The sequence below is a fragment of the Episyrphus balteatus genome, chromosome 2 (assembly GCF_945859705.1).
Source record: "Episyrphus balteatus chromosome 2, idEpiBalt1.1, whole genome shotgun sequence".
In the NCBI taxonomy this organism is placed as follows: domain Eukaryota; kingdom Metazoa; phylum Arthropoda; class Insecta; order Diptera; family Syrphidae; genus Episyrphus; species Episyrphus balteatus.
In genome coordinates, this window is record NC_079135.1 from 76893489 (window position 1) to 76910305 (window position 16817).

Here is a 16817-nt window from a genome sequence, read left to right on the forward strand (position 1 = left end):
TTTAGAAAATTTTACATTTAAATTTGGAATGTAGATTAATAATTTCTGCAAAATTTCATACTATGAAATTTTCAAGTGTAGTAGCTTTTAAAAGTTGCATTGCTTATTAAAATTAAGTTCTGCGTTTACAATTTTTGTTTTTAATACTATCTTTGGCTCGCTCAAAATATAGGAAGAAATCGAAGAAACTTGTATTTTTAGAGATTTTTGAAATATACGTTTTTTTTAAACTGCGCCTTTTGCATACAAAAAAAATATATTAAAAAAAATCATTTTTTCATATAAAATCGCTTTTTTCGATATTATAATACTTTTTTTACATATTATTAAACCATAGACCCTAATACAACTTTTGGCCACTATTACATTGCAAAATTAGAGTACTTTTTTTCGACCATACAAAAGTGACACACCCTAATGTACCTACATTTAACAAATCTTATTTATATAAAAACTTTTTAAAAAATAAAGCAAGAACAAGTTCGTGAGATAGAATCGTGCATTTTGTTTTCATCTACGTAGATATGGAACACCTATTGTCTTAAGATTGTTATAACAATTTTGAACTTGAACTTGGACGAAAGATTTGATACTTTTTTCAAAATGATAGTCCAAAATCATTTTCCTAGGGGCCCCGCAAATTTACTCTTGCACACGCCTAATTTTGGCCTAGCGCCGCCTCTGTTATTAAGTAATTCGTATATAGAATTTCGTATATTGGAATTTCTGTACGAGTTTAATACAATTTTACGAGGATAATAAGTAATTTGTTTCATTTTATAAATACTATGTTCCAAGTTTTTTCAATATTCTGCATTCGATGTTTAGTACAGGAAAAATAGACTATTATGTAGAACGAAATATAGGGAAACTGATTTTTTAAATCTGATAAAAGGGTATTTAAAAAGCTTAACAAAAACTGGAATTAAAATAGAAAAAAAAAACATATTACAAAAGTGCTTTGCCTCTATTTTTGGAAACCCTTCAAGTCTACAAACTTCTACCAGATAGCAAAGATAAAGACAGGTACTCAACTTGTGGTAATAGCAGCAACGATCAAATGCATAACACGGGTCATACTCAGACAAAATTCCACAATCAGCGGTTTTCTTCCAAACCATCCAGAACTCCACACTTCTAATGTCTATGCATTTGGAGGATAACAAAATCAAAGCAAGCAATTTCATGTTTTCTACAGCCTGCTTCAAGCTCAATAAATAAAACGTTTTCATTTTTTTTTTTTGTCTGTTTTTGTTGATGTAGGTATTGAAATTTGAAGTGTTTTTATATAAACGAAATAATTTCACGGTCATGATTAGTCTTCGATTTACAAACACAATTCCAATGAATAAGCTTAGCACACAACAACCTTTTGTGAATTGTTTATACCATCACCACCCTTAAATCGCAAAATCCTTAAAGCATGAGTATATGTATAGTATATTCATTCAAAACAACACTGTCTTGCCTCATTGATTTGGAAATTTCATTCTCGAGGTCTCTGCTCACGCCCTGATAATATCACTTCTCAGATTCATTTTCTTTACTTAAGCTCCTGGCACGACATCACAAGGTAGGTTTCTTCACATAAGTAATCGATATACATATATACAAACCCAGGAAAGATTTTTACGATAGATTCAGTGCCATTACCCAGCCTCAAAACCAATTCCTTTTTTCGTTTCTTATTATAATTTTTTTTTTTTTCATCATTTCATTACTTTTTTTTTGTAAAAATAAAAAATAAAACAAACACAAAAAAAAATAGACTCACGAATAGTCCCGGAGGTAGCTTTGCATTTATATAAGTCAGTGGTTCTGCATAGATAAATAAGGACTTTAATGCATAAATTAGGTATTGCTGACATGGAAAGCAAATACTGATCGGTGTGGGCATGGAGGTGTTATACAGTCATCGTCAAATAGAAAATATTATTTGCAGAGATACAATATTTGCGTATGTGTTTATGCAAAATTGGTTTGCAAATTCCATCTATGGTAATAAGTGGAATCCTGATAAATGACAATATTGGATTTTTGAAAATCGAATTTCTTCTCGGCAGATGTCCAAAGAACAGTTTGTATTACGTGTTACGGTATTGTCACTTTCAACATTGAGTTAAGAGTTAGTTTAACCTGTGTTAAATATAAAACTCTGTTGTTCAGTGAAAGGGTCAGAGGGATTTCGATCCGAGTTTGATCCGAGTACCAAGAAAAAAATTTGTGCGGGAAACTACTGTCACAAGTTAAAAGAAAATGCAAGTTTTTGGTGTTAGATCTTCAAAATTTTCTTAATTCTAAATGGTTACTGTAATGGTAAAAAAAAGGTAATACTTTGATCTTTGATGTTATTTAGTTACCAACGTTGGACTTCTTTTTAATTAATGAATTAAATTTTTTAGAAACTTCACTTGTTCATTTTGATATCGATTGCCAGTACCTTCCTTTACATATATACATAAAAGGGTAACAGTGTGAAGAGAAACTCAGTGCACCTACACCCTGCTCCGTAATAACACCACAATAACACGCAGTTCCACCAGAGACTTCAGTACGTAAAACTTGGACAGATGCTTCAAGAAAATCATCAAAATTGTTGCACAAAAGTAACAAATGCAGTTAGTAAAATGCAAAGGACCTTGCTTTCTAGCAACAGTTATCAACACAAACACTGCAAATGATCAGGTTGACAAGTTGGTCCTGGACTCCTCATACAAAGTTGCCGAAATAATTACCTACTCCAAGCTCAAGAAATCACTTGGAAGGGTGGTACTTCCAAATTAATTCTAGACAGCTTTAAAAGCTTTTTTTTGTGCAGCTTGAAGACTAGAAGTCAACAATGAAGAACATGAGAGCTGGTATTTCTCAAGGCTCAAAACTCGGACCTTTTCTCTAAAGCATTCTGACCGCCCACCAACTGACCGCAAGTGAGTGTGAGAGGAGAGCCTGTTCTAGGCTGACGATTCAAACACATAGACTACAAATCCCAATCGATATCAAAAGCTGTCCGAAAATTCGTATTTTTGTCCTAAACTTTTTGAAGAATGAAGGTGCCCCCCAATTTTGGGTTAATTTGTTTGGCTTCCGGAAGGACAATGATGTCCAAAATCCTCGTTCATCTTTGAAGAACAAGGCGCCCCAATTTCTTTTGAAAGACTAAAGCAATCCTAATATTCCGGCAACCAATTTAATTTTTACAAAGGCGCCCCTATATATAAATCACTAAATCATAGCTGGTAATATGGAGATGAAATGTGTTTCTTTATTTTTTCCGGATATGAAAAAGAATAGTACGACGAGACTAAATTGTTTATGGAGAATATCCAGACTGTAATAATGAATAAAGAATCAGAAGGAAGACGGACAGAATCCCGAAATCCAAAATTCAGGAAGCTCAAATTCCAGAAAATTCTAAATCCCGAAAACCAAAAAACCCGAAAACCCAAAAACCCAAAATCCCGAAAACCCAAAATCCCGAAAACCCAAAATTCCGAAAACCCAAAATCCCGAAAACCCAAAATCCAGAAATGCTAAAAATTGACAGCTTCTCCATTTCTCGTAAAAATACGTTTGTGTGTGAGAATACAAAAAAATACGTCTGTTCGTTGTTCCCCCCTCCAGGGCACTCTGAGTCTTATCAATTAACTGTCAAAAAAATTAGAGTTTCTCGGGTTTTCATTTTACATCGAACTCCTCAGAGCTTTAGTTTCATCAGCTGATTTCTGTTTTGACATTTTTTACTTTATTTAGTTTCTTATTTCATGAATTTCAAAAAAAAATCTCATATTTACCACACAAATTTTGTATCCATAAATGACAAATCACTTTTCGCACAACAAACAATTTGTTTTTCTTAAACAGCTGATTTCATTTTGATAACTCTGAATTCCTCCGCTCTGACAAAATACCCAGAGTTGCTTAGGGTGCGTACAGAGCGAACATCGAACACAGAGGAAATAACTCTGGTTGAAAAAGGAGCTACAAAATGGGCTTGAAAACAAATTCGTAGCGACCCAGAGTGCCCTAGAGCCCATAACGAACAAACCTAATACTTATAAAGGTATGTCGTTTTCGATTGGCCGTCTGGAAGCGTCCGGAATCATTTAGAAGCTTATGTACTTTAATAAACTGCACATTATCACATAAATGCACATTGTTTTAAAATGAATATTTTTTTAAGAGGCGCCATTTGCAATCTTGCTCAGGGGCGCCGGTAGTGCTTAAACCGGCACTGTTTGGGAGAATTCAAACTGTAAAAGCATATGGGCCAAAAAAAAAAGTATGTAGGCCTTAGTATGTACATACATATGTATGTAGGAATCAGCTTCAGCCTGAGATTCAGTCCTCAGAATAGCAAACAATGCTTTCAATCGCCTTAACTTGGTGATGAGAAACTCTTACCCAACAATAAGCTTTTCCCATAGTCATCTCTTGAACCCTTGTGGTTTGATAGCTATATTATCTCCAAGCCAGCCATGAAGAAACTACGAATTTTTGAGAGAAATCCTGAGTTTTTTGTGGATTAACAACAGCAAAACTATGCAACAGCAACGAAAGATTCTACATCTACATAGATCCAAAAACAATGCCGTTTGAAAAGTAGTATCACAAAAAAAAAAACTTGTTGGAAGTAACTCCAACCACTAGATTCATCTGATGACAACCCAACAACGACATACCAAAACTAGATACTATTTCTTTTTGGATATAATGGATGAGCATAGGGCAACGAGGAAAGAGTTTGCTTTCACGATGACACAGAGTCTTCAAACTTCTGTATAACTGACAAAATTTTGCAGAAACTCACTGAAAAATCTGTCAAAAAAAAGTAAGAAAATATTTTGTTTATTTAGAAGAAAAACAAAACGTACAGCTTGAAATCGAGGAAATGTCTGTAGTGGAATTTAGCATTTAGCCCTTGAAAGGCTACGTTAAACGCTAAACATCTAATGATCTATTGATCACCAACTTAATTGTGGTAAATATCAATATTTCATTAGCGACCAGTCACAAAAGGTGAATTTGAATCATAGTCTAGATTTTCAATCATTTTATAAGCTTTGCATTGTACTTTAATAATGGCTTTCTCATGAAGAACGAAAAGCCAAAGAAAATAAAGAAATAAAAAAGCGGAAGTGATCTTTGACCATATGAAACAACCTAGACAGGGCTTTACTGGCACCTTCAAAATTATAAAAGGTAGGTACTTATCAACTTCTTAAGGTCACACGGAGTGTTTTACATTCTTGAACTATAAACCATAATCAATTTCATTTCTAATTTAAAAAAAAACATGATCCAAAATCTGTTAATAGGTGAGCTGTCGAAAAAAAAAACACTTTATTATTTTAACACCACCATAAAATTTCTCCAGATTTTATAAAGATTCTCACACCTGCCCGTGTTTTTGTATGTTTATTTCTTTTCCTGGAAATTGAGGAGACTACCAAAATTGAAAGTAATTTATTCAATAAATTAACTGTTATTTTTATAACGGGGTATTTATTTGCATTTTTTCTATTAATGACATTGTGGTCGAAAATTAAAAAGGTTTTAACTCTGAAGACGACGTAGTATAAACTTTGTCAACAACACTGATGGATGATTGACATCCTCTCTCTGTTGTATCGTCACATTTTCATCATCTATTTGCATATCTCTTTAGAATAGTATATCAACAACACCAAAGCCGGTTCAATAATATTTAGATAAGGTCTATGGCACTTGTTTGTTTGTTGTATTATAGGGTTTAGTGGAAAATCCAGTTGGACGAAGCCCTTAATTATAATTTTCCTATAAATGGTATTGATGGGGAGTAATGTCATCATTGTTATTGTTACACCAGGGTTAAGCAATATTAGAAAACCAGCTGATTTGGGGACGAGTTGTATATTTTTTTTTTCATTTACAATTTTATCCTGGGGATTACCAAGGCTCGCATATACAATTGAAAAAGGCATTCTTAAATGGCATGTTTAAATAGGTACATAATGACAATGTCAAGAAAACGAATCCCAAAGATAAGTAGGGAGATTTGCAATAATGAATTTTGCAGGGATGTAATAATACTTATCTGCGTTGTGTATAGTTGACCCAGATATAGCTTATAGCTTCTTCCTGCTTAACCAATATACATATCTATTATACGCCACCACTCTCTCTACCAGCCGTAGAATATTCCCCTAACGATGTCGATTTTGAATTAGGAACAAGCAGCAAGCATCTTCTTAAATCACGTCGTCGCGTCGCATCGGGGAGGCTGAGTCCTGTGGATGTCCTTAAATCGTTGACATAATTGATTTTAATGTTTCGCTGTTAACGACTTAATGGGGCATGGAACATGTGTGTGTCAGTTGGTAAGACCTTGTGAAAGTCCACTTGCTTGCTGTGAGTATTTTGTATCTAATATACCTATATACAAGTTCATCATATGATATGGGGAGGTGTTATCCTTGAAAGAGATTTTTTGTTTGTTTTTTTGTTTTCCTTTTGGTTTTGATTATTTCGGCAATTAATTATATTTGGTGTATTTTGGCTCGGATTTTAGATGTTATTTTCTTTTTGCTTAGATAAATGTTGTTTTCGTTTTTGTTTGACATCAATTTAGTTTTTTTTTTCTAATATAAACAGTATTGGATTTTTGTTTTTGGCTCTGTTCAATGTTATTCATTTAATACAAAAAAATAAAGGTACCTACAAGATGTCATTCTGAATTACAATGAGATATATGGAAAATTATACTGCCTTCAATTCATTTTAAGTAGTTGAACGCTTTAAATCAAAAAACTTTCCTTCTTTACAAAATATTATTGATCTCAGATCGCTTTCGATGAACTGTCATATGGAAGGTGTGGATTCAAATCCAAGACCTTTTTTACGAAGAATTGATAAAGCTTTCAAGAGTACCTCTGTAGCGAGTATCTTTTCTCGTCGAAATCGTTTGTAGAAGATTGTAGTTTCCGCAAATGTCCTTGCAACTTTAATAGGAATGCTACAGACTTTGACTATTATCATGAAACCAGAAAACAGTTTTCGGACTAAGAGCAGTTAGAAAAGCACAGGATCTAGGAAGTAATAAAAGACTGAAATGGTGTTTGCAGACGGGTACAATTTTTTGAAAAAAATTAAAAACCATTTCAGGATAATATTATCCTACAAAGCATAAGGTCGAAATTTACGGTCTCTTAAACAGTCTCTATAAAAATGAAATGTTTCGAAAGGTATTTGATGTAATGAATCCATTTTTATGTCGAATAGCAAATGAATTTAGTCAAAGAGAATACAGAATTTCCAGAAATTTTCAAAATTTTATTCTATTACATTATTTAAAATTCTTTATTTAATTTTTGACTACTTTTGATTATTTTCAAAGCTCAAATAAATGTCTGGGGTATCACGTAAACGAACAAACGTTTTCGTATGTGCAAACGATTTGCTTCATATAGCTTGAAAAACGAAAGATTTTGTTCTGAATTTGTCGCATATTTTCTTTCGTTTTTCAAAAACAAATGATCGTTTTCATTTTTTATAGAACTAAAATTCTCGCTCATCAAAACCCGACGAAACTGCCAGAATTTGAATTTTGCGATACAGAAATATGTACATACCTAGCCAAAAATTATGTGAATAAGTAATGGCGATATAAAAATTTTGCCATTTCCAAAACAAAATTCGATTTTTGATTAAAGTTGAAAATCTTCAGTATTTTACCCTGTAGGTAATTATCGAAAATAAAAAACAAGATTAAAAGACTGTTTTGTTCTTCTTTTTTGGCGTATCACTTCAAAGCTGATTTCGTTTTATTAAAACGGTTTTATTAATAAAAGAAGAAAAATAGTACCTATACAAATCAGAGCTTTTTGCAAAACAAAAAAAAAATATTTTTCTAGAGGTTTTTCATTCAAAATACGGACTTTACAGTTTTTTTTTCAACTATCTTTTAAGTGAAAACCATAAGTCCTACAAAAAAAATATAACTTTTGTGAAATAAAATCGTTTTTTTTAATAACACAACAAAAACGAAAAAAACGATTTTTCGGACTTTTCGGTCATTTTTACTTGCGATATACTTACTAATTACTATATTATATCAAGTTATGCATTCGTACAAAAAGAAAGTTGAGATAACATATTTCCATGACATAACGATGGTAGAGAATGCCAAAAAAGTGGGTCCCGGAAGTCCGTCTGTCTGTCTGTATATAAGGAGCTACAGCCTAAACAGATGTACCGATTAATGTCAAACTTGGTATGTAGTGTTATTTGGCGACTCTCCCGAGGGGTTTTTGGAATTAATTTTTTTGGACAAAAAATAACGGTACTTGTCATATATCGATTTTAGTAAAGTTGAAATTGCTCAAAAACGGCTCCAACGAACGGTACCTGCCAAAAAACCGTTTTTTTTTTCAAATCCGATTATCTCCGAAAGTGCTTATTCGATTTCAACGAAACTTTATGTGAAGAAGCATATACATAATTTTAATATAAGCCAAAAACAAAATTTCAAAAAAAATTGTTTTTGGATTTTTAAAAAAATTTTGAAATTTTTTTTTTGAAAAATCAAATTTACAAAAACGGGACATTGTATTCTTTTGAAATTTTGTTTTTAGAAGTTGATTAGTGATTTCTACAAAATGGCATACCAATTTCATTTTAAAACTTTTTTTCAAAAAATTATTTATAAAAAATTAGTTTTTAAAAAAACGACTCCAACGATTTTGAAAATTTTTTTTTCTAAAAATGCATCTTAATAATATATCAATCAAAACTGCATATTTGTTTTGTTGGGCAATTTGATTTCAGATTTTATTTTATTTTTTTAAAAAACGAATTTTATTTTTTTTTATTTTTAATTTTTTGTCCTATATAAAAAGTCTTAAAAATTTAAGAAACTTTTACTCTAAGAGCAAGTTCGTGTGACCCAGCCGTGCATTTTATTTATGGTTGTCATGAGATTCAAACTAGAACAAAATCGATCAAGCCGTAAAGAAGATATATGGAAAAAATCCAAAAATCAGTCGCAAAGTCCAAGTACCTACTAGAATTTCACCTTGTTACAGGGCGAGTAAGGAGTATAGATAAAAATCTGAAAAAATTAGAGGATTTTTTTTTTATTTACTTCGAGACGATTGAGCGGATGTTTTCATGAACTTTGTGTTAAGGACCACCCTAATATAACATAGTTGCTTTCTTGAATATAACAGCCTTATTACGGTTGTCAAAGATCAATTTATTGACAGTTGAAAAAATTTGTCAATCAATTGATAAATTGGTATGTATTATGAACGAGAGTTGACAAATTTTTGATCCATTATGAACAAAGATCAAAAATTTATTGTGAATGGTGCAAATCGACTTTTGATTTTGACGTTTAATGTTTCAATTTTAGGAAATGAATCATTTTCGTTTTTCCATCACACGTGCGTCGCCGTCGTTGTTATTTTATTTAGCTTTTTATATTAAAAAATGTGGATATTGAGTACAAAACAAATGATGCCATTTATTTTAATTGTTTTCTCAACGTAGGAGAAAGATTGACAAAAACAGCTTGCCAGAAGGAATATTGAGACAGCTGCAAATTTTAATACGCTCGCAATGGTGTTTTTTTATTGGTTTTAACTTTTCGTAAAGAAATATGTATCTAAAAATACATTAAGGAAGGCTTCGTTCGAAAATCTGAAGTTTTTGATAAATCTAAAAAGTAAACCAAAATTTAATCAAAGTAATGAAAAAAAATATTCATACATATGTTCTGCCAAATCCAGACATGCTTCTGACTTTTGCGACTCTTAAAAATATTTTATCAACAAGGAATTTGTGATTGACTGAAAAATTGACAAATACCAATTTTTTTGACCAACTTAATACCGAATTTGTCTATGGGCCCATTACAATAGTTCTTAAATCTGAACTTTTATCAAAAAAATTGATAGTTAAAAACCATAATACCGATTTATCAATTTTGTTGATAATAGTCAAATATCGTATTGAAATTTGACAACCGTAATAAGGCAGTAAGAGTAGTAGTTAATCAATTATTTTCTAGAAATGGTTCCATAAATTTTATGGAAAAAAAAATTTAATATGATTTGAAAAATCTTTAAAAAAAAATCCATAGATACCTCTGAAAAGATGGAGAAGTGAAAAAGATACGACCTCAATTAGAAATGAGTTTCAATTTACCCATTCTTAATTGTTCATCGATTTTTTTTTAACGAATTGAGATGAGTAACAAGGAAAATAAATTTTGTATTCGAACGAACCCAGACTAAATGTGTCACAATCAAAATAATGAAAAAAAAAAAATACCATCAAGCTCTTTTTCCCCATTTTCCTGTCATCAGAAGGACGTTGTTGCATTATTAATTCAAAACAAAACTTGTTGACTGTAGCATAACGGAGAAAGAAGAAAATAATTTTCCAGAAGACACGAAGAGGTAGAAAAAAGGGAAGCATTCAGTATAAAGTAAACCTTAAAAAAAAAAGTAAACTTAAACCCATATAGGATGTACCTATATGCAATATTTACTTGCCCCAACGTTATTGATGAAAAGCAACCCCAAGTTAGATGTTAGATATAAATCTATAGCTATACATGTGTATTAAACACTGATACAGACAAGAAAAAAAAAATTCAATAATGATGACTTAAAGTTTTAAAAACAATTCCACTGTGGTTTTTCTTTCAAAAAAAAAACATGGCGCAGAAGTGAAGAAATCTTGAACTTTTGCCTTTGGGATCTTTTATACGCTAAAATACGCGTTCGGGACAAAAATTACAACAACAACCAAAAAACAATATAAGTAAAAATAAAATGAAATAATAAGAAAAAATAAAGTGTGTTTTCCCTAAAGGAATGTATGTACCAGAAAAAAACAGTATGTTTATTTAACATTTTCGTATGTGTATGTGTTTATCCTGTGAACAGTTTTTTTTATTTTTTTTTTATTTTAACCCAGTAATGATGAGTGAAAAAATAAATCAATAAATTTATATGGGTTAGCAATTTTCAAAGTATGTACCCACCTTAAGGCTACGTGAGGTTATTATGTTGGTTGTAGGGTGATTTATTTTCATTTAATTAAAAAGGTTTTTATAGCTTAAAGCATTGTATAAGCTGCAGCGAGCTATATCAGCCTTTGAGAAGATTAGAGAACGGGTATTAATTTTGCAAAGCTTAGCGAATTAATGGCATTTCATTAGATTTGGAGTTTTAATACACGCATTTATGGTTGCGTTTGGCGTGTTTTATGATTTATTATAACAACAAAGAGTACCTATAGCTTTTTAAGAGATTTTAAAGCTTTTTTAGGATTTAATTCAATTTACATTTGGATTTTTGGAAAATGTTTTTTGAATAACTTTTACGTAGTTATACATATACGTACACACATACATATACTAATTATTTATTAAGGATTTTGCACTTGGCTTCGAATGGTATTGTCTTAGGATTACGAATTCTTTTATGTGAATTTTCTATGGTTTCGAAAACAATAAGGATAAAAACACAACAGAAATCTTAAGCTGCTTTTTTGTCTTAAGTATTTAATTTTTTGAATTGGAAAATTGCATTGCAGTTTGATTTTTTGGAAATTTTAATTTCGTAATAGAAAGCAATTTACACCATAAACCAACTAACTTAGCGTTTACTAACATTACTATTTTTCTATGAATGTCGTTTCAGCTTGACTTTAACTTATAGGCCAGTCATTATGTCGGAAAAAACGGCTTAGAAATGCAAAATGACCGAGAAAGCTAAATTTTGGATATGTTGTAGAGGATGCTTAAAAAAGCATAACTTGAAGTTTTCGACCAAGATTTCCTATGAGCTTTTTCCGACATTTTGAAAAAAAGGATAAAATTGGTTTTTTGATAATAACTCGGCTATCTGACGAGATGCGAAAATTTTACAAGGAGCTTTTTTGTAGCTTTTAACGAGTTCTACAATTCATGCATACACTTTTTTTTGTATCATGAACCGTTTTCGAGATATCGATTAAAAAAGTCAAAAATTTAAGACATGCCATTTGTTTTTTGACATAATCTATTTTTGGGTGATGAATATCGAAAAAGTTATTAAAATATAATTTGTAGACCACATTCAGACCTACAATGTCGTATTTTTATATTTTTTTTTGGACAAAAATTACGACTTCCAGCCGGCCGCAAAGTCGTTTAGTCAGCACCCACCGCCAAGCAAGCCGACCGTTTGGTTGTAAAAAAAACAATCATTCATGTTTTTTTTAATGTTTATATTATTATATCAGTAACACATACATACAAATGTATGTACTTATTTAATAAATAATAAGAAGAAGATAGTAATGGTTTTTTTGTAACCCCCAATTTTGTAAATACAGTATACCGGCTTTTTGTGTTGATTGGGCATTTTGTAATTTGCTTCAATCTTTATATTATTTAGTTCATCAAAATTGCAATTAGATCAGTACCAATAATTTTTGAAAATAAAAAAATTATTAGCAGCATATTGGTGGTTGGAAAATTTAGGATAAATGGTGTATGAAAGCGGAAAAATAAATTGCCCACAAACTAATTGGGGAAAGGGGGTGGGTGAATGCCTTGTTCGATTTCACTAGTCAAAAAGTTTTTTTTTTTAGAAATTAAAGTATATTTTTCTAATGATTTTTTGTATGCTGAGCTCGAATCTTTAGTCAGAAAAGTTCTATCACATCACGTTGAGATATAACCATGCCAATACATCACAAAAATAGTGTTTTGAACGTTCAAAATTCAATATCTCAAAAACTTTGCACGTTAGAGCTATTCTAATGCTAGCTTGAAATTAAGAAGGTCAAAGGCCATTAGAAAAGTATAATTTGGTTTCTATGGAAAATTATTTCTCGCCAATATTACTGCCATTTACGGAAAAATCGATCTTAAAAATCGTTTTTGTTTTTTTTTTTTTCAATTTTTCTCAATATTTTCTAAATCAAAAGTATAGTTCTTCCATACAATCTTAAATAAAATCTTAAAATAATCTAAGTAACTGCATTCCAAGCTTTCAAAAATCAAAAACTTTTTGGATTGAAAAATAAGCTATTTTTTCAAATTAAATTCGTCAAAAATCCAAACATTAACTTTTTGCTCAAAAAACATAGATATAAAACATAACAAAGTAATTTTTAACCAAGATTTGTTAAAATCAAACCATTTTGGTAAAAAATAAAAATATCGTATTTTTTTCATTTTTTCATTATTTTTGAGATTATAAAAAAAAATGGTTTGAGTAAAAGTTATGACACTTTTATTATCCACAACTTTTGCATTTAACTTTTTTCGATAGAAGGTCTACTTTTGACACAAATCGTAAAAAACCACGATTTTTGACACCAAACCCACTTTTTCGCCCATCCACCCTATTCCACCGATTAGTTTGTGCGCAATTAATTTTTCCCTTTTCATATACCATTTATCCTTAATTTTCCAACCACCAATATGCTGCTAATAATTTTTTTATTTTCAAAAATTATTGGTACTGATCTAATTGCAATTTTGATGAACTAAATAATATAAAGATTGAAGCAAATTACAAAATGCCCAATCAACACAAAAAGCCGGTATACTGTATTTACAAAATTGGGGGTTAAAAAAAAACCATTACCATCTTCTTCTTATTATTTATTAAATAAGTACATACATTTGTATGTATGTGTTACTGATATAATAATATAAACATTAAAAAAAACATGAATGATTGTTTTTTTTTACAGCCAAACGGTCGGCTTGCTTGGCGGTGGGTGCTGACTAAACGACTTTGCGGCCGGCTGGAAGTCGTAATTTTTGTCCAAAAAAAATATAAAAATACGACATTGTAGGTCTGAATGTGGTCTACAAATTATATTTTAATAACTTTTTCGATATTCATCACCCAAAAATAGATTATGTCAAAAAACAAATGGCATGTCCTAAATTTTTGACGTTTTTAATCGATATCTCGAAAACGGTTCATGATACACAAAAAATGTGTATGCATGAATTGTAGAACTCGTTAAAAGCTACAAAAAAGGTCCTTGTAAAATTTTCGCATCTCGTCAGATAGCCGAGTTATTGTCAAAAAATTTTATCCTTTTTTTCAAAATGGCGGAAAAAGCTCATAGGAAATCTTGGTCGAAAACTTCAAGTTAAGCTTTTTTAAGCATCCTCTACACTCAAAAAATTTCATGTGTAAATAGTACTAATAACTGCGTACATTCTACGAATTTTATTCGTGGTTTTCAGCCACGAATATTATTCGTGAAATGCACGTTTATTAGTACTTTTACCAATATTTTATTAGTATTCGTAGAAAATCATGCGTATATTGTACGAATACTATTAGTAGATTTACATTCCCATTCGTAGATTGTACGAATAATTTGTAGTATTTACTAATGCTTTTCTGATTCATTCGTACATTTTACAGTAGTATTCGTATATTGTACGAATAGCATTGTAATATTTACGAATGGCTTTACTAATAATTCGTACATTATACAGTGCTATTCGTATATTGTACGAATGTTATTCATTGTAGAACTTTCAGCCATTGAATTTTGTTCTTGAAATTTCCTGAAATATGAATTGTTGAAATAATTGCCCAAGCAAAACTGTACTTCAAACTATAAAAATATATTGCATTAATTTTTCACATTTATAAAAATATAATGAAGGTTTTTTTGATCTTGAATATTATACCACATATATTCCACGGTGTTCATATTCTGTGTTATGGAAGGCCACTGAAAATATACAAACAATTAACATTGAAAATTGCTCGAAAAAATGTCTATACTTACAATAAATATTTTTAGAAAAGCACCAGTAACTTTGAAGTGATATGGGCCGCCATTTGCCATTGGTAAAGCTGATTGCTGATAAATTCCCTATGCCAATCTTGAAAGAATATTCTAAAACGAAAAGTCAGAAAATAAGTTATGATTAATGAAATAACCTGTATATTATGTTATTATAACACTTGTGTTTCATACACCTATGCCAAAAATTACTCACCTGGTTTTTGTTGTAATTGTAGTTGTTCAGTCGTTCCTCGGTTTTGTAAATACTTCATGTATAGATAGTAAAATTTACGTTAAACAATGATTTACACCACTGCTTAACTACAAGCACTTTTTTTTCCGCACTGAACGAAAGTAAACTATTTTTACAAACTCTGTATTTCTTAAATATATTTATTTTATGAAATTATATTTTCCATTTAATATAAATGTTCTGCCATCGACGACGCGCGTATTCCAACTAACATTTTTTATGGTATTTAGGAATGGAAAACGTTTAACAAATAACGGAAATAACGGATATTTCGGTTTAAAAATCAACGAATTATTCGTATATTCTACGAATAATGCGTACAGGCACCCTACGAATAAATTTCTCTACGAATATTAGTATTTACTTAGTAAATAGTACGAATTTATTAGTAAATACTACGAATACAATGCAAGAAATTACGAATGCATTCGTACGAAGAATTTACGAATGTTATTAGTTATATGTACGCAATAATTCGTACAATGTACTAATAAAAGTTGTTTAATTTTTGTTTACGAATAAAATTAGTACATTGAACGAATAAATTCGTGGATATTACTACAGTTATTCGTAAAATTTTACTAATGCATTCGTAAATTTTCTACTGCACGAATACTGCGTGTATTTTACGAATATGAGTACAATGCACGAATATTTTTGTTACGAATGCCATTCGTAGCCGTTTTACTAATAAATTTTTTGAGTGTACAACATATCCAAAATTTAGCTTTCCCGGTCATTTTGCATTTCCAAATGTATATAATGACTGGCCTATTAAAGCTAAATCACTTCGACAAACAGCTAGGTACGTCTAAATGATTTTCTTTGATATTACCTACACTTGTTATACCTTAGTGAGGCTGTTATTGATGAATTCTCCACAAAAGAGTAGAGAAGAGCTGCGCTGTCTGTGTGAAAATCAATGGGTTTTTTTTCTATGTAACCATATATGACCTCTCTGGGCTGCCTCTGCCTGGTGAATGCTGGGGGATACGGGGTGATCAAGTACTCGTTAGGGCTATTTAAGGATTTGCTTATACAGATAAGCAACAACGGATTGGAAGGCTTGAGGCAAAATTTAATCTAGGCTAGGAAGATTCATAGACAACAAAAAGCCTAAATTTAGTTCTCATGAGCATTTATAGCCAAAAATGGGTAGAAGCTACTATTAGGGTGTCCAAATTCTTATACTGGAGGTTTAATTGATTGATTAGTAGCCTATCCCCTTAAACAATAGTGCGCACATCAAATCCGGTATTTCTGGGGCCTGTTTCAGAGCTTACTACATCAGCGACTTAAAAAATCAGTATAGTTGAGTGTTGAGTCCGATTGAAAGTCGGGAAATACTTGTTACGGTCTACACAATGCAAATGTTCAAAAAAGTGCTTCAAAAAGTTCAATAGGCCTTACCATTTATTGTTTAAATTCGTTTATGTAGCTGATGTAACTGATGTAGTTGTAGATGTGAAATAAACCCCTGATTTTTTTATATTAGCTGTTTTTTATTATTCCTGCGATCGAGATCAGATCATTGTTTTTATTCGTTTTACAACAAAAGCAGGATCTCTCTTTGTTATTGTAACGCTAACAAATACAATGATCTTAGATGAATCACGGGAATAAATATATAAAACACAACTATTGTTGCTTATAATAATGTTCTTATAAACGTCCTTAGTTTTAAGACAAGAGTATCGAAAGCGAAAGCCACATTATCAATATCAAAAACTAACCGAATTTTTAGTTCTTTGTTGAGTTAAGCTCT

At 30.9% G+C, this 16817-nt stretch overlaps 1 protein-coding gene and 1 long non-coding RNA gene across 3 annotated transcripts in view; one reads left to right on the plus strand and one right to left on the minus strand.

The window, feature by feature from the left end:
• LOC129909023 (cAMP-specific 3',5'-cyclic phosphodiesterase) overlaps positions 1 to 16817 on the minus strand; it is a 308658-nt gene that overhangs the window by 218730 nt on the left and 73111 nt on the right. The gene's annotated exons all lie outside the window — the stretch shown is intronic.
• Positions 4936 to 5481, plus strand: LOC129909027 (uncharacterized). Its single transcript, XR_008771386.1, has 3 exons — positions 4936 to 5016; positions 5096 to 5199; positions 5316 to 5481. It is a non-coding gene; the product is annotated as an uncharacterized LOC129909027 (long non-coding RNA).